Source organism: Canis aureus, chromosome 16 (assembly GCF_053574225.1).
Source record: "Canis aureus isolate CA01 chromosome 16, VMU_Caureus_v.1.0, whole genome shotgun sequence".
Classification (NCBI taxonomy): domain Eukaryota; kingdom Metazoa; phylum Chordata; class Mammalia; order Carnivora; family Canidae; genus Canis; species Canis aureus.
In genome coordinates, this window is record NC_135626.1 from 34,408,520 (window position 1) to 34,429,025 (window position 20,506).

At 51.0% G+C, this 20,506-nt stretch overlaps 2 long non-coding RNA genes across 3 annotated transcripts in view; one reads left to right on the forward strand and one right to left on the reverse strand.

Annotated features, from left to right (window-relative positions):
* The first annotated feature begins 3,122 nt into the window (after positions 1-3,122).
* Positions 3,123-14,078, forward strand: LOC144286368 (uncharacterized). Its single transcript, XR_013354447.1, has 2 exons — positions 3,123-3,662; positions 13,521-14,078. It is a non-coding gene; the product is annotated as an uncharacterized LOC144286368 (long non-coding RNA).
* LOC144286366 (uncharacterized) overlaps positions 10,096-20,506 on the reverse strand; it is a 30,745-nt gene continuing 20,334 nt past the window's right edge. Inside the window, exons 3-5 of one of the 2 annotated variants that reach the window (XR_013354445.1) lie at positions 13,550-13,677; positions 11,559-11,643; positions 10,096-10,869 (exon numbers count right to left, since the gene is read on the reverse strand). This is a non-coding gene — a long non-coding RNA (uncharacterized LOC144286366). The remainder of the gene's footprint in view (positions 10,870-11,558; positions 11,644-13,549; positions 13,678-20,506) is intronic. The other variant, XR_013354444.1, reaches the window with a different exon arrangement.

Below are 20,506 nucleotides of genomic sequence, written 5' to 3' on the forward strand. Positions count from 1 at the left end.
ACCTCTCTCCTGACAGAGGACGTAACTAGGGCCCAGATAGGGCAGGTGATAGAGGAGCACCCAGCCTCAAAAGTTGACTTGCTCCTGCCCTGGGGAAAGGTAAAGCAGTCTGGACTGGAGCCTGTGAGGAGGACTCCCTGTTTGGGGAATCACAGGGCACAAGGAAAGCCTGGGGCCTGTGCTGCCCAATATGGCAGCCACAAGCCACCTGTGGCTGCTGGGCCCTGAGAAGGGATCTAATCCAAACCAGGAGGTGCTGCAAGAGTGAGCTGCAGACCGGCTTTCAAAGACTCAGTACAGAAAAAGGGTGTAAAAGATCTCATTCATTTTTATGTTGATTACGTGTTGAAATGATAATATTCTAGAGGTGTTGGATTAGGCAAAATATATTCCTAAAATGCATTTTACCTGTTTCTTCGCATTTTTAAAAATGTAGCTGTAGACAACTTTAGAATTACCTACGTGCCAGCATTCTATTTCTGCTGGACAGTGCTGTCCTGAGCATTAGATCCAATGGCCAAAGGCGAAGCAGTCAGACCATAGAGAGTGAGGCTGGGGCTGGAGAAGGACGGTCTCCAGGAGCCCTGGGCTGGCGGGAATCTATACCAGGGGGAAGGATTCTGATCAGGAGGGGAAAGAACATGCAATTGCCCTCATCTCCCCCTGTCAGGGGCTCCTCTCTCTGAGGTCCTCCTGCCCGAGATCCTCCAGGATGCCTCTGTCCTTGAGAGCCCTGCCACTCCCACCCTCCATCTCCATCTGCACAGACTCTAGGGAATTGAGACAATGTGAGTCCCCCCTTGCAGATCTCTGGCCTCTCTTTCCTATAATGAGAATGGGGGTCTTCGCTGCCGCCGCCCCATCTTCCCTGCCCCATAGAAGTTGAGTGCTAGAACGGACTTTTCCTCCTGAACCACCTCCCCCACACACCACCTGATCTCCAGGAGAGGGACCCAGGGCTCTAGTGTGGGCTGCAGAGACTCCTCCGCCCCCATGGCAGCGACACACTCCAGGGCTCCTGGAGGTAAGAGGGGCCGCTGAAGGGCCTGGGGGCCTGGCTACAATGCCTCTAGCCTGGCATCGCCAAGATGCCCAGCCCACCCCCAGGGAACCTTCTACCAGGACCGTCTCCCTGTGCACCATCGCCCAGGTCTGTGGTTCCAACCAATTATTCTGTCCTCCCCAGAGTTGGCAAGGCATGGCACTTCCCTATTGGAAATTCTCAGCTATCTCCCTGTGCAGCTGGGAGCTGTCAGCCAGCAGCTTTTCTCTGTTAAGGTAGGGGTGAGGAGCGGGGGGTGGGGGCTGCAGCGCCTATCAGAAAATGAGAAAATTGTCAGGCGCTTAAGTGCGTATGACAGATAGCAGCCTTTCCTCCCCATGGGGGAAACAGGATCCAGGATGTTACAACTTTGGAGTTTTCAACGGATTGGGGGGGAAAAACCAAACCAGCAACCTCTGCTACTATAAAATAATGCATATGCACATAGTAAAATATTCAAATGGTACAAAAGCCGAGCTTCTAAAAGATTAACACATAATTCACCCTCCCTCACCAGCCTTTGAAAATCCAAAGTTGGGTGCTGCTATCCAAAGGTGGGTGCTGGTAGGAAGCACTGGGAACTCTCCCTCCACCTTGCTCCACCTTGCTCCACCTTGGGGACCCCAAATAACTGGATTGTACAAGACACTTCCGCAGAAATATGCTTTCTAATTTAGAAAAAAAGATGTCAACAGAGCACTGTGCTCCAGAAACCACAGACTATGAAGAATGAGCATACGTGTTGAGAGTTCACTGTTTTAATCAAATAAAACCTACAACAAAGTTAATCTGACACATAGTTAATGAGATAATCATTGTTGCGCTTCACGGGAATTAGGCATTAATGGGAAGCAGTTTTTATAAATGACGGTAATTATACTGCTGCCTTTGCTCAGCCAAAATTTTAAGGTTTTTTCTTCTTGTTTTGTTACTTCCCATGTATGTGCTGTTGGTCTCTGTGATGAAGTTTCCTGTGGGTTCCGGTGCCCTGCTGTCACTGTCGCCAGCCTGCCCCACCCCCACCCGGGGGCACAGGCCCAGTGCGAGGTTTCCTTGAGCACCTAGCAGGTGCTTCTGTGCACGGTACTGAACTTGGATTATCTTGTTTAATCCTCACAAGAATCTGGAGAAATAGGTGTTTTTAGCTCGTAGTTCACAAAAGAGGGAAGGGAGGTTCAGGTTGGTTACGCTGCCCAGGGTCACGGTCGCAGAGGCAGGGGTGGGCCGCCCTCGGCAGGCTGACCCTGTGGCTGGAGTGGAAGCACAGTGCGGGACACCCCTTCTCCCCTGTCCCCAGCTGACCTCTGCTCCCTGGGGACACTGTGTTGGGCAGTTGAGGCTAACAGGCCACCGGGGCCAGGCTGCATGGGCTTCGCAGCCACATGAACCAAAGTTCAACTCCCAGCCGCTCACACACCGGGCTTGTGACCCCTCTGAGCCTCTGACGTCCGTCAAGTGGGGAGCGGTTCCAGGCGCCGGTGCCATGCAGTCCTAGCATGGGCCACACGCACAGGATTGGGGAACAAGAGCAGGCCGGTCCTGGGGGTACAGGAGTGGCAGCAAGGACTGGGGTTGTCCAGCCCCCCTACCTGGGAGGTCTCCGAGCCAGTGGGGAAACAGGTGAGAAAGCGTCTTCCCCGCTGAGCTCCGTGGTGGTGGAGGAGGGGCCCCCCCCGGGGGGACACACGGTCCCAGGCTGTCATCGGACTAGCTGCAGGTCAGTTCCAATTCTGTGAGCAAGGAGAAGCCCCACTTTCACTGCACGTCTCCCCGAAAAGCCTGAAGTCCCCTTTGTCGTCCTTTGGTGCTGCTCTCGGGTGCAAAGGGTTAAGCCGCTGCGTCCCCCCTGAGGTACAGGGAGGGGTCAGCCAGCAGGAAGCCCCAAGTGGAAAGGGAACAGAACAGAGGCTGCACACGCCATCCAAGACAAACTTCTGCCACCTTACCAGTTTGCCCTGGGCCTGACCTATTCACTGTGACCAACGGGGTGACAAAGAGAGGTTATGTGCAAAGGTACTCCGTGTCCCTGTGGCAGGGGGCCAGCAGGGAACTCTTGTCATCAGCCGGCCAGCTGGGCTGGGGATCCAGGGCCTGCTCCGAACCCTCAGGGTCATTGGCAAAGCAGGACTGAGTAGAGTCTGTCGTGACCGCTCTAGGGGTTTCTGTCCCTCAGGCTTTGGCCACAAGGGTCACCGGGGCTGGCAGGGTCGTCTGGGGCCAGTGGAGTCCTGGGCACTGACCAGCTTCCCACCTGGCCCAGTGCACTGTCGTCTTGGCTGCAGGCAGAGCACAGAGAACAAGAGTCACAGGGCTGCATCTAGACGACGCCTGCGGCTGAATTCTAAATCTGCCACCTTCCAGCCGTGAGAGCCCGGGCCAGCTGCTTATTTCCACTGAGTCCCAGTTTCCCCATCTGTGAAATGGGGCTAGTCAGCCGGGCTGTTGTGAAGATGCGTGTACTGTGACTCGCATGTTGAGCCCGGTGGCTGACTCAAGTGAGGGCTCTGTCAACGTCAGCCATTCATAACAACAATAAATATTATGATGATTCCTTCCGGAAATACCTGTGGAGCACCTGTGACAGGCCAGGTCCTATGCAGGGTGCTCTTGGACGATGGAGGTGAGTAAGATGAGTCCCACCCCTCCTAGGGGGCACGTACGGGATTAATTCTAACCTAAGTCTGAGAGTACTGAGTGACATGAAAGGGGTGTGCCAGGATAGGCATTCAGGGAAGGCTTCCTGGAGGAGGCAGCATTTCATCTGGGCTCAGGCAGGTGGCTAAGGCTGTGGAGGTGGGGGAAGAGAGGAAGGGCATTGACTGCATGAGGAAGGAAGCAGACCTGTGAAAGAGCATGCAAATTTGAGCTCTGCGTGACTGGAACACCATGTCAAGTGGGGATACAGGGGAGCGGTCAGAAGAAGAGTGTTATTGTCCCAAGAACATGCCAGTGTGCTTCTGCCTTACTAGGTGACCCTGTGCCAGTCACTTCCCGTCTCTGCACCTGATGGATGGCCCCCCATCTTTCCCTCTGAGAACTTGAGTTACCCTTCATTTCTTTCGTCCTCCTTTCCACACAGGCTGAGTCTTTGAATGAGGAAGTCACTGAAGGTTCTGGCCACGGCTGTGAATGATCAGCCCGAAGCCAAGTGCAGAGGCCCCTCTACTTCCAGTGTGGGGGTGGGTGGGACCATGGGAGGCCCCACCGTGGTCCAGAAGGGCTAGATGGGGGCCTGGGCTGAGGAGGTGGGGAGCAAAGGGGGGGCAGGGCTGTAGGGAGGGCAGGTTGCAGAGCACTGAGGGAGAAACCATTATTCCTGCCTGGAGCCCTGGCCTAGAGGTCTGGAGGAGGGGCCAGGAGGGGGATCAGGGACGGTGGATTCTCTGTGGCCAGAGGCAGGGCCTGGGTGACTGGGGCTAGCTGCAAGGCTGGGGAGCCCAGCCAGAAGGACAGCTCTGCTCCCAGAGAGGGAGTCATGGGCTGCTCTGAGCACACCGAATCGGAAGCATCTGTAAGACACTGGAGTGGGGTGTTCAGTGGGGAAGGGAGCTAGGAGGAGGGGCTGCAGATCTGGATGTTGCTAGATGAGGCCAAGACTGGAAACGCAGCTTACCCTGTCTGGCTCAGGGCCTTTGACCGATTGCATGGGACTGGAAAAGAGAATGGCATGGGAGTGATCGCCCTGGGGCTCGCTTTCTGTGGAAGAGAGAGGTCTCTCCAGGGGTCGTATGGGGACCAGCTGACCTGCACTTTTGTTTGAAAGCCCGTGAGATGTTCTGGAGAGCAGCCTCCGTTCCCAAGTGCAGTCTCCTTGCCAAGACACCTGTTCCCTTTCCCTTGGGAAAATCCTAAGACGCCCCCACCTTGGCCCCTTCTGCTTCCACTGTCACTGCTCCCAATTCTTGTGGGTTGGGCAGGCAGGCGAAGAACAGAGAGCTTTGTGCTGAGGCAGGTCTTGGGGCCCAGGCCTTCATCCTGCTGGCCATTTTCTTTGGTATCTGACGGGAAGCCTGGCCTGGGTAGGCGGGACCAATGATACTGGTGCCTAATGGGTGACTAGGGTGCTAGCCGATGGGACACACTCGGGCCTCCTAACCCAGCAGCACAAGGGGTCTCAACAATCACCAGTCCTTGGCTCCCCACTTCCCCCGCTCCCCCATCCCACCCCTAGACCAGAAAAGCGTGGGGAGGAAGAGACCCAGGGCTGACTTTTTTATCTTTTGAAAAGCCTAGCAGAAATAGAACATTTATCTGTGTGAAGGCTACACAGGCTTAACTAAAATGTCAAGTTTCTTTACTGGAATTATATGGGGAACATGATAAATGTACATTTATTCAGTAATTACTAATTCAAGACCCTATTTTATATGAAACAAAACCATGGCATGCAGCTCAGGAGCTCTGATTGCTTTTGTTTCATATCACATCGGCTCCTGAATTAATAATTATGAAATGAATGTAATTTGATAGTCCTAAACTTTTAAAACATGGAGTGTATGTGTTTGTGTGTCTGTGTGTGTCTGTGTGCGTGCTGGTGGGCAGAGCTGAGATAATAAAAGTGAAGATGTTCTCATCTTATAGATGAGAAAACCGAGGAGCAGAGGGTGAGTGGCCAGCTCCCAGTCACGGTCACAGGGTGTGGCAGGTGTCACACCCGGGCACAGCCCCCACTTCTCAAGCCCCTAGCCCTGGGCACCCCCTGGTGCTCTGGCTATTGGCTCTCTGGCTGGCTCCCTGGCAGGGTGGCGGGTAGGAGGAGAGGAAGAGCTAGCTCATTTTGCACTTTCAGGCCAGGGCCAACAGCTGCCTGGGAGGTAAGGGGAGGGGACCCCTGGGAATCCACAGCCTGTGGATTGGAGAGATGGAGCAAGCCAGGAAAAACAGGTGCAGGTGGTAACAGGGAACGGGGGAAGGGAAACAAACCCAGAGACAAAGAGAGATGGATAGAACCAGACAGAGTGGAGGAGGTGAGGCCCCTAGGGCTCGTGAGGACCCCTCGTGGTCTGGGAGAGCAGATCCCACGGCCACCAGCAGAACCTGGTCCCAGGCCCACCCTCTCTGTGACCCCACAGAGGGTTTGCTGGGCTCCAAAGGGCCCTGGAGCCCACAGTCAGAAAGGCCTCAGCCAGTGGGCAAGGACGATGCCCACATCTGGGGGGCAGGGTTGCCCTTTGCCAAGCCAGCAGCAGCAGTAACCACAACCCCCCTCCCAGAGCCACCCAGCCACAGGGGCAAACAGTCCCTTTGTTTCATAGGCCCTGCCCCAGTGAACTAGTGTTCAGAACCAACCCCATTAAAAAATCCCTCCCAGGGCAGGCAACTCCTGGGAGCCCAGTCTAGTGTGGGGTAGAGGGCACTGGGCTAAGGGCTCCTGTCACCAACTCCCGGCCTCTCTCTGGGGGCTGTTCAGCCATCCTCATTCAGAGTAAAGGTCTCAGGTGACTTCAGGGCTCCCTGGCTGGGGAGCTGGATAGGAGCTGGGGTGTTGCTTCCTCCTCCCCCAACCCCCCCACCGACCCTCCCCCCCAGAGCTACTGTGCATGCAGAGGCTTTGGCAGTCACAGGTGGTGGGGGCAGAGCATAGGAAGGCTGGGCATTGAGTGGCCTCTCTGCTCTGCCCCCCACAGGGCTGTAGGGACCTGCGGGGGGGGGGGGGGGGGGGGGGGGCGGGGCAGGGCCTGTGCTTGGGCAGCAAGCCGGCACCTGCGTGAGGGTGGCTGGGCGTCCTGCCCGGAGACTGGGCCCAGGCCCTCTTGTTCAGCCAGAAATTCCAGCCTTTTAAGGATCAAGGGCCAGAGAGGGACCTTTTCCAGGCCGCCAGGGAGCTGTTTTTCCAGCTTGGTGGTATCACCAGGCCTCGAGGGAGACTTCCCTGATCTTTGATTGGGCTTTCTGAAAAGGCGTGTGTCTGCACTTTGTAGGAGGGGCCGGCTGGCTTCTGTCAGCATGGAGGCTCCAGCCCCCTCATCCAGGCCCTTCGGAAGGAAGGACTTGCCACATCAACTTTATGGAGGTCTGATGTACATACAATAAAACGTGCCCGTTTTAGATGTACTGTTTGGGGAGGCGTAAATGTCCATGCTGTGTTCCTAACACAATAATCAAGTACAGAACATTTCCATCAACCTAAGAGGTTCCCTTGTGTCCTCTTCCCACTCACCCCCTCCCCTGGGCCTGGGCACCCACGGATCAGCTTTCCATTTCCATAGACCGGATTTGCCCGTCTCACACACATCACCGTACAGTTTGGACTCATGTGTCTTTTCCGTCTGTATGGTAATTTTGAGGTTCACTCATATCATTGTGTCTGCAGGTGGCTCTTCTCTTTGTCCTGCTGAGTAATATTCCACTGTATGGATAAATCCTAGCTTCTTGATCAGCTCCCTTGTTTTTAGACATTTGGGTTGTTTCCAGCTGGCAGCTATGGTGAATAAAGCTGCCACGAACATTTGTGCATAAGTCTTTGTGGGGACGTGTGCTTTTCATTTCTGTGCATTAGTACCCAGAAGGGGGACTGCTGGGTCATACGATAAGCTTGTTTAACACTTTGAGAACCCCCAACCGGGGCCCCGTACAGAGCGGCTGTAGGGTGTTACAGGCATGAGTATGGAGGGATTTGGAATGCTGCTCTTCCCTGTCCTCGGCCTTTCCTCTCCCCGGAGACCAAGCAGGGCTGTACGGTGGTGCAGTGCTCCAGGGGTGGGAGGGCCCCCTAGCCTTGCCAGAAGACATTCCCCTGCCCCTCCACAAGGCAGCTCACCGTTGAGATTTGAGAGGCTGTGCTCAGCGGAGGAGGGCTGAAGATCTATTTATACCTGAGTTTAAGCAGATGTATTGTTGGCTAAAATGCTGTAATTATTTTCCTTTTGCTAGTTCACACCATTCCGTGAGAGTGTTTTTAAACAGAGCTACAGCCACCCTGGCAGCCTCACCCCATCCCCCTGTCTGCCGCCACCCCCCTCCCCCAGATAAAACCGTTTCTTTCCAAGGCCAGGGGAGGTTGAGTGCTCCTGTCCTGGGCACCTCCTCCTCCCCAGTGCGGGCTGCTACCTGAGGTAGGCGATGCATGTGGCCAGTCGACTTTGCTTTTTTTGCTGCCAGTAGCCCATGTCACCTTGCTCTCTATCCTGTTGCCTGTCACCAGAGAGCTCTGGGCTCCCCTGGCTCCAAAGGACGCAGCTGCCCGGAGAGAAAGGGTGAAGCTTCCTTGCTAATTGCCAAGAGGAGTGAAAGTACCAGCAGAATAAAGGCCCTTCCGCTGGAACAGGAATGAAGGAAACCCAGGGGCCTGGCACTTGCACTTCTGCCGAGCTGTACCTATTCCCATCCTGGTCTGAAGTTTTTAGGGCTGGGCCATCAAGTGACTCCTTCGTGATAAATTAAGATCATGTCCCTCAGACCTCAAGGATACCTGGCAAAGCATTCTCCCCTGCTTGGGAAAATACCACTGCCAGTTCCAGGAGGAGCTCACTTAGTTGCTTTCATGGTCCAAGTCTTTAGAAGGCTCTTACTGGCAAGATCCCTCTGGTCCCAGCATGTGTTAAGTGAGCACACAGATGATGTGGCCTTGGACGGTAAGAAGCCAGACCAGATGATGACCATGTGATATTGCCCAGTTTGAGCTACCCAAATAACATTGAACCCATTATTATTATTATTATTATTATTATTATTATTACTGCTAGCATTTGTTTTCTTCAAAGATTATGATGTGGCTGTGAGGGGCTGACTGACACAGGTAGGTTGTGTGTTTAGGCTTTTATTCTAAATTGGCTTGATCCAAACCAGTGCTGTCCACAATGGTAGCCACTAGCCACATGTGGCTATTCAAACTTAAGGTAATTGAGTTAAAAATTAAATAACATTTTTTTAATTTAAGGATTTTGTTTGTTTATTTATTTATTTATTTATTTGTTTATTTATTTGAGAGAGTATGTGAGTGAAGGGAGGGGTCGGGGCAGACTCCCCACTGAGTGCAGAGCCTGACACGGAACTGGATCCCAGGACCCTGAGATCACAACCTGAGCCGAAGGCAGATGCTTAACCTACTGAGCTGCCCAGGTGCCCCTGGAACATTTTTTTTGCACCATCTTCATTGGGCCCTTATGTGGGCTGGACCTTGAAAAAAAATCTTGGAGATAAGAATCCTTGCCCAGAATGCATCCACAATTCCAGAAGGACACAATGACACTCGATTTAAGACAGTGGAGGACCAGTGTTAGGCCAAGCAAAGGCAGACATATAAGGGCAAGAGACAGCAATGAGAGGGGTGAAGGTAAAAAGTCCACGGCAGTTTGGAGGAGGAGTGGCTTAGGAGATTCATTTGAGGAGGACTTATTTGGACTGGGCCTTAAGGGTGGTTAGAAGTTTTCCCTGGGAAAGCGGCAAAGGGATATTGAAAGAAGAGGGAATTCCAAGTGCAGAGATGTGTGGGACTGGCCATGATTTGGATCACCTTGGGCGATATGGCAGGAGTGTGGGGGTCCGATGGGCCAGTCTGCGGAAAGCTTTGTGCCATGCTGGAGAGGGGGCATTTAATTTTCCTGGAAGGCTTACAGGCAGGCATAAGACCAGGATAGATTTGCATTTTAGTCAGATTGCTTTAGAGAAAATGAGATCGAGAGCATGGGGAGCAGCCAGGAGGATCGGGGAATAATGTAGGTGGAAACCTACTTGCCCTGAACTAAAGCCTGGACAGTGGGCATGGAGGGAAGGGGTGGGTCTGAGGGGCTGTGGGTCCTGCCCCCACCAGGCAGATAGAAAGGGTCCTATACAAGGCCGGGGAAGGTTTCCTGCAGGAGATGTGACTTCTGGAATTGACTTAGAGCTATGGGCTCTAAATTCAAAAGGCTCCTACAGTAAATCTCCAAGCTGATTGGTCCCTAGAAGATCAAGGTTGCCAATTTGATTCCTTCCAGAGAAGTGTGAGGATTCTCTGAGACGTCAGCTTTCCACTGGAGCCCATGAAGCAACATACGTATTGTTGGAAAATGCGTTCTCCGGGGAGGATGCCTGGGCCCCCCCTGGGCTCATTACAGCACAGAATACACAGCTGTAGGTCATCCAAGCCCTCCACTTGGCTTTATTTATAATCCTAATTACACCCTCCAGGAAGAACAATTGCTGATCGACCCAGTTACAAATTAAAGTTAATAAAATGAAAAGCCCATCCAGCAAGGGCAGCCAAACGCAGAGGAGCCTGTAGCGATCCCAGGACTTGGTACACGCCTCTCGGCCCCTGTCCCCTTCCCTCCCCGGGTGGTGTCCCGGTCCACCTGGGGCCACCTCCCATCGGGCCTGGCAGGCTTCAGGACGCCCCGGTGGGTCTCCCCACTCAGGCCTTCCCCTCCACCACCAGGTGCCCAGGAGCCACGTCAGCTGCGGGTGCGGGTGTTTGGAAACCGAGGCTTCTAGACGCAGAGCCACAAGAGGCAGACAGGAAACGGGGCCTCCACTTCCACCCTCCTTCCCCCATCTCTGCTGTTCCCCTTCGCCGCTCCCTTGGCTGTTGGCAGTGCCTCTCACTTCCCCGATTGCCTTCTCTACCCACCTCCTCGCCCCGTGGCTGACCTCGTCCGTCTGCCCTGAATGTTCTGAGAGGGGCCCTGGATTCTGTGGGTGTCCCAAAGGGTCGGGCGGGCGCTGTCCGCTTGGCTCAGCAGCACTGACAGCTTAAACACCGCCTCTCGCTTTTGCTGACCACGTTCATTCCTTTTTTTTTTTTCTTTGTAAAGAGTGGCAACTAGAGAGGGCGAGACGGGGACGAAGGGCTCTCACAGGCCCTGCTGTCTATGCGAGCGGCTCCTCTCTCTTCCTCCACTTGCCTCCTGCCGAACAATTACAGACAGTCCACCTTGGTTCCTTAGGATCCAATCCACAGCCCACCCAGATGAACTGGGGGGGGGGTACCTGGGATGGGGTGGGAAGCATGCATGCGGGGGACAGGGTCACTTCTCTGCAGGGTGCAGGGAAGGCACGTGGTTAGTGTCCTACCTCCGACCCTTTCTGGCAGCTCCCAGAAGCCAAGCGTGGCAGGCATACCAGCCCCTCAGGGAAAACAGCACCCCAGCCCCACCCCCTATGGTTTCATCCAGCCCTTCTGGCTTGTTTTTGCCTCCTATCTGCCCAACTCCAAACTCTTGGCTCTGCCTCCCCAGCCCTGGCCCTTTGGACTAGGGGTTTCTATCCAGTCCTACTGGCATTTGGCTCCTGACTTCCTCCATGGGCATTGATGTGGCTCACACAGTGGGGTGCCCCATTTCTGTACTGCTGTCATTTGAGCTGTTCTCCAGGGCTCCAGCCCTGCCAACCCCAAATATCCACTCGTGGCCTCTGTCCTGGCTGGACAACCCAGGGGCAGGTCTTTGGCCAGCAGAAGGGTAGAGAGGAAACCAGCCAGGCCTCAGGGTGGGTCCTGCCAGTGAAGCCTGCAGTCAAGACATTCACCATCAGGCTTCAGAGACTTGCCTCTGTGGGTGGCCCACCCACCCCTTTGTATTGTAACCAGCCTGTTTACCCGTCTGCCTGCCCACGACACTGTGGGCTCTGAGGGCTGGCTTCCGTCTGACTGGCCACTAGATCCTCACTACCTGGTGCAGGTCCTGTTGAACCAAGAAACAGATGAATGAAGGACCTCTTCCTCCTTGATTCCCTGCTGTGGTTGACTGGTTCACGCCAGCCTATTTACATAAGGCCCAAGGGAGAAGCTTTCACCCATCAAGTCCAGTTGATCTGCTTCTTAAAATACACCTCCAGCCAATGCCTTCTTTTGGGGGACCGTGTATTTCTCGCCTGGTTAATTCCAATCAGGAACTGGTTCGCTGATTCCTGGCTTCCTATTTTAACTCTCTCCCTCACCCATCCCCCTTTCCCACTGCTCATAGGCATAACGCCACTCCTCTGTTTAAAAACCTTCATTAACTCTCCATTTCTCACAAAATAAAATACAGTTCCTGGGGCACCTGGGTGGCTCAGTTAAGTGTCTGCCTTTGGCACAGGTCACGATCTCAGGGTCCTAGGATCGTGCCCTGAGTCAGGCTCCCTGTTCAGCAGAAAGCCTGCTTCTCCCTCTCCCTCTGCCCTTTCCTGTGCTTGTGCTCTCACTCTCTCTCAAATACATAAAAAAATAAAATCTTTAAGAAATATATAATTCCTTTAGACCTTCTATGATTTGGCCCAATCTAATATTCAGCCCATTTCTTGCTGTGTTCCCTTGTGACTGTGTGAGCCACCCCTCGGCACTTTCCACTGTTCTTCTAGCAAGTTATTCCTTTTCCATTCCACACCTTGCATCATCTGTCCCTTCTACAAAAGCTGTGCTCTACAGCAAACCCCATCTTTTCTGATTTATGGACCTTGCGATAGTCCTTTAAGACTCAGCTGAAGTGTCACCTTCTCTGTGACTCCTCTGAGGTCATCAGTGAGTTATCCAACAGGCTTTTCTGATGTGTCTTTTCATCTAGCACAAGGGGAAGACCAGAGTATTGCAGTCCCTCGCTCCACGTTGCTCTTGCATGAACTCGTAAGCCACTTAAGGGCAGGGCCTGTGTCATACTCAGCTCCCCATACTCAAAGCTGGCAGAGAGCCTTGTGCACGGTAGAAGAGGCCGTATATGAGAAGACTGTGTGGCCTTGGGCAACTTACTTACCCTCTCTGTCTCAGTTTGCTCATTTGTAAAACTGTCATAATAGCTCCTGCCTGAGGGGATCTTCAACAATGAGGATTACCTGAGTTACTATTTGTAAAGCATGTGAGCAGTGCTTCTCACATATTAAGCCCTCAATAAAGGTTAGCTACTGTTATTAACTGGGATTATTTGGCCCTCTGTATATGTTTTTTGAATGAATGAGTGAATGGGAGCCTACACAGTCTAGCAAGGCATTTTCTAGCAACACAGAGTATTCAGTATCAGAGCCCTTCTGTTAAGATCTTAAAGTCAGGTCAAAGTACAAACTCTGCCACCTGAATCAGCACTATCTTCTCTGTGAGAAGCAATTCACCACTTCTTCAAGTTGAGCAAAAAATGTTTGGTTAAGGAAGGATGACTGGGGATCCCTGGGTGGCGCAGCGGTTTGGCGCCTGCCTTTGGCCCAGGGCGCGATCCTGGAGACCCGGGATCGAATCCCACGTCAGGCTCCCGGTGCATGGAGCCTGCTTCTCCCTCTGCCTGTGTCTCTGCCTCTCTCTCTCTCTGTGACTATCATAAATAAATAAAAATTAAAAAAAAATAATAAAAAATAAAAAAATAAAAAAAAGGAAGGATGACTGGATGGGACGCCGGGGTGGCTCAGTTGGTTGGGCATCTGACTCTTGATTTCAGTTTGGGTCCTGATCTCAGGGTCATAAGATAGAGTCCTGTGTTGGGCTGCGTGCTCAGTGTGGAGTCTGCTTGAGATTCTCTCTTTCCCTCTCCCTCTGCCCCTCCCTCTTATGTTCTCTCTTTCCAAAATAATCTTTTTTTTTTTTTTTTTTTTTAAGGAAAGATGACTGGAACAAGCTTATCATACTCGTACAATGCAGGACAGGAAAGAACAAGACCTTTGCAACTTGGTGCCAATGGTGGAGAGTCAGCCAGAAAGCAGCACGAGAGTCATCATGCATTAATCCACAACTCATTCACAAATTCCCTGGTTACCTGTGAGGAGGGATGCAGATCCACGATTACTCAGCTGCTAAATTACAAGGAACCAAATGGGGAAACAAATTTCTGTATCCAAAAAACCTTAAAGACCATCAAATCCCAATCATTTCTTCAGAGAATGATCATGATTTTGGTCTTGGTTCAAATTCGGATCCTGTTATTTACTACATGTAAGATTTAATAAGACTTTGAATCTCGCTGACCTGTAACATGGAAATAATTCTTATTCAACATGGTTGTCATGAGGTTGAAATGACATTAAGTGGGATAATTTACGCAAAGTAAAGCATGTGATCATAGGTGTGTATACACTTAGTGTTTGGATCAATTTTAAAATGTACGCTGTACCTGGATCTGATTAAAATGCTCACTTCTTGAGCAACAATAACATTGGGTAGCTATAAGGTCTATTTCTCATTCTTACATTTTAATCTGAAAAAAATTTTTTGAACTGAGTATGTAGTGTGGGCCAGGAATTTTGTCAGTGGGTAGAAAAACAGAGTTCGAAAAAACAGAGTCCTTGTCCTCATGTCGCTCAGAGTCTAGACAAGACAGACTTCCAGACAAGTTCTATAGGTGACATGATATATCCACAGAGGGGAAGCACTAAACTGAGATGGAACAAGATTGGAGATGAGATATTTAAGGGAGGCTTCTGGAAGATGTAATGCTTGAACCAAGTCTCAGAGGAAGAGTAGAAATTATCCAGACAAAAGAGAAGGAAGGGAAATTCATTCCAGGAAGAGGAAACAATAGATACAAAGATCCTGGGGTGCAAAGAATCAGTCCCCTTCTAGAAAGAGCAAATTGCCTGACAGGGATGGAGGGCGCATAATGTAACTTTGTGTGGCGAAGTGAAGAGATGGGAAAAGCAAGGTGGCCTCTTGTCACAAAGAGCTACCAACACCAGGTTAAGGAGTCCTGAGGCTATCCCGAAAGTAATGAGAAGCCAGTTTAGATTGCAAAGCGGAGGAACAAACTGGTGATGTTAGTGTACTATTCTGCTCACTCTGGAGGCCGGAGGACAGGAGACTGGTGGGGGGCGGGGGGCAGCTGTTCCAGAAATGCAGCCAAGACATTGTCATTGGAATCTATACCGACGCCATGAAGAAGCTGACTTCACCATCAAGAGCCACAATCTAGAAATTAACAAATATATGCTGTCCTGTAGTAGATTCTCATTTTAAAAATGGCATCTGCATACTTCCAACATACTTGGCTGGGGGGTACCTATCAGTGGTGCCCCAGCAGGGAAGGAAGGGCATGGGAATAAATCTTAGAATGTGGGGAGGTAGGTCCAAGAGGATACATTTATAAAGAGTTTATAAAAATATTTATAAAGAGGGATCCCTGGGTGGCTCAGCGGTTTAGCACCTGCCTTCAGCCCGGGTTATGATCCCCGAGTCCCGGGACTGGGTCCCGCATCGGGCTCCCTGCGTGGAGCCTGCTTCTCCCTCTGCCTGTGTCTCTGCCTCTCTCTCTCTCTCTCTCGCTGTGTCTCTCATGAATGAATAAACAAAATCTTATATATAATAAACAAAATATATATATATATATATTTATAAAGACTATTTCTGGGTGGCAGGATTATGAGTGACTTGTATTCCTTTTTCTATAACAAACATGAGTTACTTTTTTACTTATTTTTTATTTTATTTTTTTAAGTAAGCTCTAGGCCCAAAGTGGGACTTGAACTCATGACCCTGAGATCAAGCGTTGCATGCTCTACCAACTAAGCTAGCCAGACATCCCAAACATGAGTTATTTATACGTTTTTCTAAAGAATTAAAAAAAAATTAACCCAAGAAATTTGGATCAAAGGGAATTGGAAGATCCAGGGCATTCATTAGGCACCAGAAGATCGCTAATTCGGAGGTCCAGATCCAGTGTGGAGCCAGGGACAGTGTGAAGGTTTAGCGTGGAGACCAAAATCTGCCCTCAGGAGGCTCCGGCAGGAGAGTAAGTGCGTCATTTTTTAGGGGGTTCTTGGTGAGCAGAGTCGAGAAGGCAGTGAGCAATTCCATCAAAGTCGGGGATGATGTGCCAGCCAGGCGTTTGGTGGAGGGATGGGGAGCAAGTGCTCAGCACGCAGACAGATTTTCAGTAGGTGGCTGAAAGACACGGGGAAAGATTGTGTAACCGGGTTGTGGGGAAGGAGAATAGTGGCCCATTGTTGGAGACCCGATAAACAAATCGAGAGCGTTCATCTTGGGGGGTGTGGGCCTGAAAGAAGGTTCAAGACAGCTTAATTATCCATTGCGGGTCCACGCCTGGATGAGTCACTGGAGAACCATATCAACCCAATTCAGCTTTCCTCGCCCCAGCGCCTGCTACAAAGCAGCTGAGATAGTGTGGTTGGGCTGCTGTCACCACAAGGCTCCGGCCTGCACAGCAAGGGAGAGGGAACCAGCCAGCCTCATCAGTCATTCCTGGGTCCTGGGCTGGCCACATCCCTGCACCCCCAGCCTTCCTTCCTTTCTGGAGTGCGGGATTTGCATAATCAGGCACCTGCTGGAGGTAAGTGCCCTCCCCACTGACAGCCGCATTCTGCAGGCTCTAGTGACCAGGTGTAGGTGGACAGCTGCTCAGTGGGCCCAGGTCTACTCCGAGCAGCAGCTGCATCGTTAAGAGGAGCCTGATTTTTGCAGGAGTGGATTAATGCAGTTGGAAAGTGGTAGCTAGCCTGGTGATCACAGCCAACTGCAGTCGCATCAGAAATGGAAATAAGAAACTCCTGGAAGAAATGGAGGAAATGCCAGGTCTTTCAGCAGAGGCTCTGGATTTCAATCTGAGTCCATCCTGCAGAAGGCGTGTAATATTGAGCATCTCATTCAACCCCTCAGAGTCTTAGTTTCTTTGCTTGCAAAATGGTGGTAATGTACATGTTCTTACCCCAGAGATTAATAACAGTGTACCCCATGAAAAGCTCATTGTGGGTGCCAGGCTCTGTTCGAAGGGCTATACATATTTATATTACATTATTATATTAATTAGCTCCATAATTAGCAACAGCTCTACACGAGGTAGGTATTACCATGATTATTATTCCCCTTAGAGATGAGACAACAAAAGCACGGGGAAGTTAAGAGACTTGCCCAAAGTCTCGCACTACGGCACAGTAAGGATTCAGACCCCTGTGCGGCCAGGCTCAGACTCCACGCTTCAGATTCCCACATTCCCTTCCTCCTTCAGCTGTGAAATCCTTTACAAACAGACACGGGTTTGCTTTTCTCAATTGTGACTGACATTCCCAGAGTGCTGAGCTCAATACCTCAGGCCCCACTCAGCGTGCGATGGTCACCAGGGTTCCGCCTCAGGAAGGGATGGAGGTGATGGTTGTGTGGGTCCTAACAGGATCATGGAAGGCACAGGAACAAAGACTCAGAACTGGCAACTTCCCACAGATATGGAGCTCAGAAGCCAAAGAGGCTCATCTCATTCCAAACCTCCCAGTACGGGGCTTCTCAGACGTCCTAGAGAAGCCAGGCAATGTGGTAGCTAAGCACCAGGCCTCTAGAACCTGGCATTAGAGCCCATGTCTGCCACTTCCTAGCTGTGTGACCTTGGACGAGTGACTTCACCTCTTTAGGCTTTGGTTTGCTTCTCCGTAAAATGGAGATCCGGTGTACAGTAAGTAATACACCACAATGTGGTGAGGTGTATGTGGCATGCTCTCTGGTACTGTTCGAGCAACAGCTCCAGGCCTGGGGCAAGAGTATAGAATTTGACTCAAGGTTTGCTTTGCTTAGAGGAGGCTGGATAAGGGCTAGACCTAGAAACGAGAAGATTCACACAGCGGTGGGGAGTCTGGGGAAGATTCCAGCAGGAAGCAAATGGTAAAGTCAGGCTGCTAGGAGGGTGGAATGTGGCCTCAGAAAACTCAAAGGCAGGTAAGTGGGGAAGGGTCTAACTGGAACTGGACTGGTGGTTATCCTGGGGACTCACAGCTAGGCAGCTGGTTGCTTTCCTTCTAGGACCCATGCTCGGGATCAGAGGCCTTGCCAGTGTCTGGTAGGAGGCCCAACCAGGCAGTCAGTATAAGAGTCTGGTGAGGATTTGGAAGCAAGGAGGGGAGACACAGCCATTAGATAGGAATTTTGAGGTGGATCTCTACTTTCCAGGTGGCCGGGAGTTAGGGAAGAGATTATGAGGCCTGTATTAAGGAAGCCACCAGAACCAGGCTTCAGTTGACATTGGGAGAGGCCAACTTCAGATATTAGGTAGATACAGGGGGGCCAGAGAGCCAAACCAAGGGGAGGAGGTAATTGGCATATGCAAATGCTTAAGATAGTGCTTGGTTCAAAGAGTATGCTGTGTACGTGTTGCTGGTGATGATGGTGTTATTTTGGCAGCCAGGATCTGCAGCCGAGCGACCAGACATAGAGCAGAAATAACCAGACTGGGGTTTGATGCCTTACTATTTCCTTCTGTAAATCTGGGGACCGATATTGCCCACTTTTTAATTTAGCCAAATGAGCCCATTGAAGCCAAAATATAATGGATCACCTACCATCATCATGATTTCATAAAAGAAGAGCCATCTTGTCACCAAAACTAAGATGGAGATAACCTCAGAATAGACATTTAAGTTAGAAATGAAAACTAACTTTACTAAAGGCTAGCTTGCACTATCTTTTGATCAGTGTGCAGCTGATAGAGGGAAGCCTTGACTGTCTGCCTCATGGCTAATGGGCAGAGCAGAGGACTCATTCATGCCTGGGGCTCCCCTTCCTGGGGCCTGGGCTTGTGAGGGCTCGGTTGGGAGAACCACAGGAAAAGCTCCATGGCCATGTACAAGATGTCTGTCCTGACTCTGAGCTTTCGTGCTCACAGCTGGCACCTCTACAGTCCTATGTAGACACTCAGAGCCACTGGCTTCTGGCCCCACCGGACCTCACTCCAGTCCATGGCCCCCTCCACTTGCTCTTGGATGTGACAGCTAAACTTGCTTGCTCCCATTTGACCTTTGGCACTTTTTAAGAGCCTTGGCTGGAACCTGCCTTCTGCCCCTCCTGCTCCTGCCCTGTCCCATCCCCACCCCTGGACCTCAGTCTCCACCCTAGTCCTCGACTGTTGAGCATCTACACAGAATGTCAGAGCTGAGATCAACCCTCACAGCCACTGCAGTATGGACTTAGCACTTCTTACACTCACGTGCTCCTGCTTTCCCCATGGGGGTGAGGGACAGAAGGAGAAGACAGAGTCTCAAATTTGGTCACAACCTATAGAAAGCAAGAGGCCGGAGGGCAAGAAGCTAAAAGGATAATGAACCTTCATCCGTGTCAAAGCGTGTCTCTTGGATTTATCTGCAAGCTCTTTGAGGTGGGGACCTACTCTGATCATCTTTTATTTAATCTTTTATTTCTTACACATTCCCAATTCCCCCTGTCCACCCTTCCTCCCCAAAAACCAACTAGTAAAAGCCATTGAAATACTGTTGCTTTGAATTTGATTCCTTCATTCAATACACATTTACTGATCACTTGCCAAGAATGATGCTAAGACAAAACAGATAAGGACGTTGCCTTCAAGGAGCCTTCAGCCTCATGAGGAGGAGGACACAGGGCCATGGGATGGGAAGTGAAATAGAAAATACAGAATATTTCCAAACAAGCCTGAAGGCTGGGCTGAACTGGTTTCACCTCCTAGTGCTTGGGTGGTTTGGCCCCTATGGGTCGGCCCAGCCTGGAAAAGCAATCTCCCCACTGAGGCTCCAAACATACCCCATTCAGCCTTGAACACAGCTCTGAGCCAAGGGCGAGTCAGCATCACAACCATGCAACCACCTCCTTTTGTTTCCAGAGAGGGTTTTTTCTGTCTTGGTCTGCTGGTGCTCATTCTCCCTGACCCCCTCCCACACTCTTCCTAAACACAAGCAAGACCTTTCCTTAAAAACAAATGCCTCCCATTGCAAGATAAGGGTGCCTTTTCTGGGTTTTCACTCATGTATTGACGCTTGTTTTCATACTGAATTTGGGCTGGCCTTGTACTTACTTTGTTGAAACCTGAAGGTTGTTTCAGCAAAAGGATACAAGAAAGGAGAAAATAAATCAAAGAAACACTAACCTCTCAACCAAAAACAACAACAACAACAACAAATTCAATTAAGTGATTTAGAACTGGGGAAATTTCCCAAGAGGAGAGTCTAAAAGTAAGTTGGATGGGAGGACCCTTCCGGCCAACGATACAGAGATTTCCATTACTTGCTCTTCTTCACTGCTCACTGACAGCAATGGTGGGTCAGACTTTCTGTGGGGGGCAGGGGGTATGTCCCTAAAGGGTTCTGCACTTCCTTGCAGTGGCCTGCCACGCCTGAAAGCTACTCCTGAGAGGACTCTTTTTGGTCTCTGCCCAGTCTCCCAAGGTAAGGCTCTCCAAACTTCCATGAGCTTTCACTGGGAGAGTGATCGATTTCTTCCCAATCTGTAGCTGTACAGATTGGGGGCAGCCTGAAGGTTGTGGGGAAGCATTCAGAAGTCAGGAGCCCTGGGTCCTAGTCTGGGGTGTGCCCTTGACCAGGGCAAGTTCCCTGACTTATCTGACTCATACAGTCTGCAATGTTCAATAAGTCTATATCTTGTTTCTTTAGTTTTAATCATGTAATTGTAAATCGAATACGTGTTTGCTGTAAGAAAGCGAAGTTAGGGCAGAAATATATAAAGGCAGGTCGCTCACCCCACCCACCATCACTTCCAGAAATAACCAGTGTTTGTTAGGTGAGCACCCTTTCAGAAATGGTCTCTGCCTACACAAAGATATCACTGGGTATGTTTAGGCCCTGCCTAGATTCTGGGGTTGCCACGGCTTGTCTCATGGCTGTGGA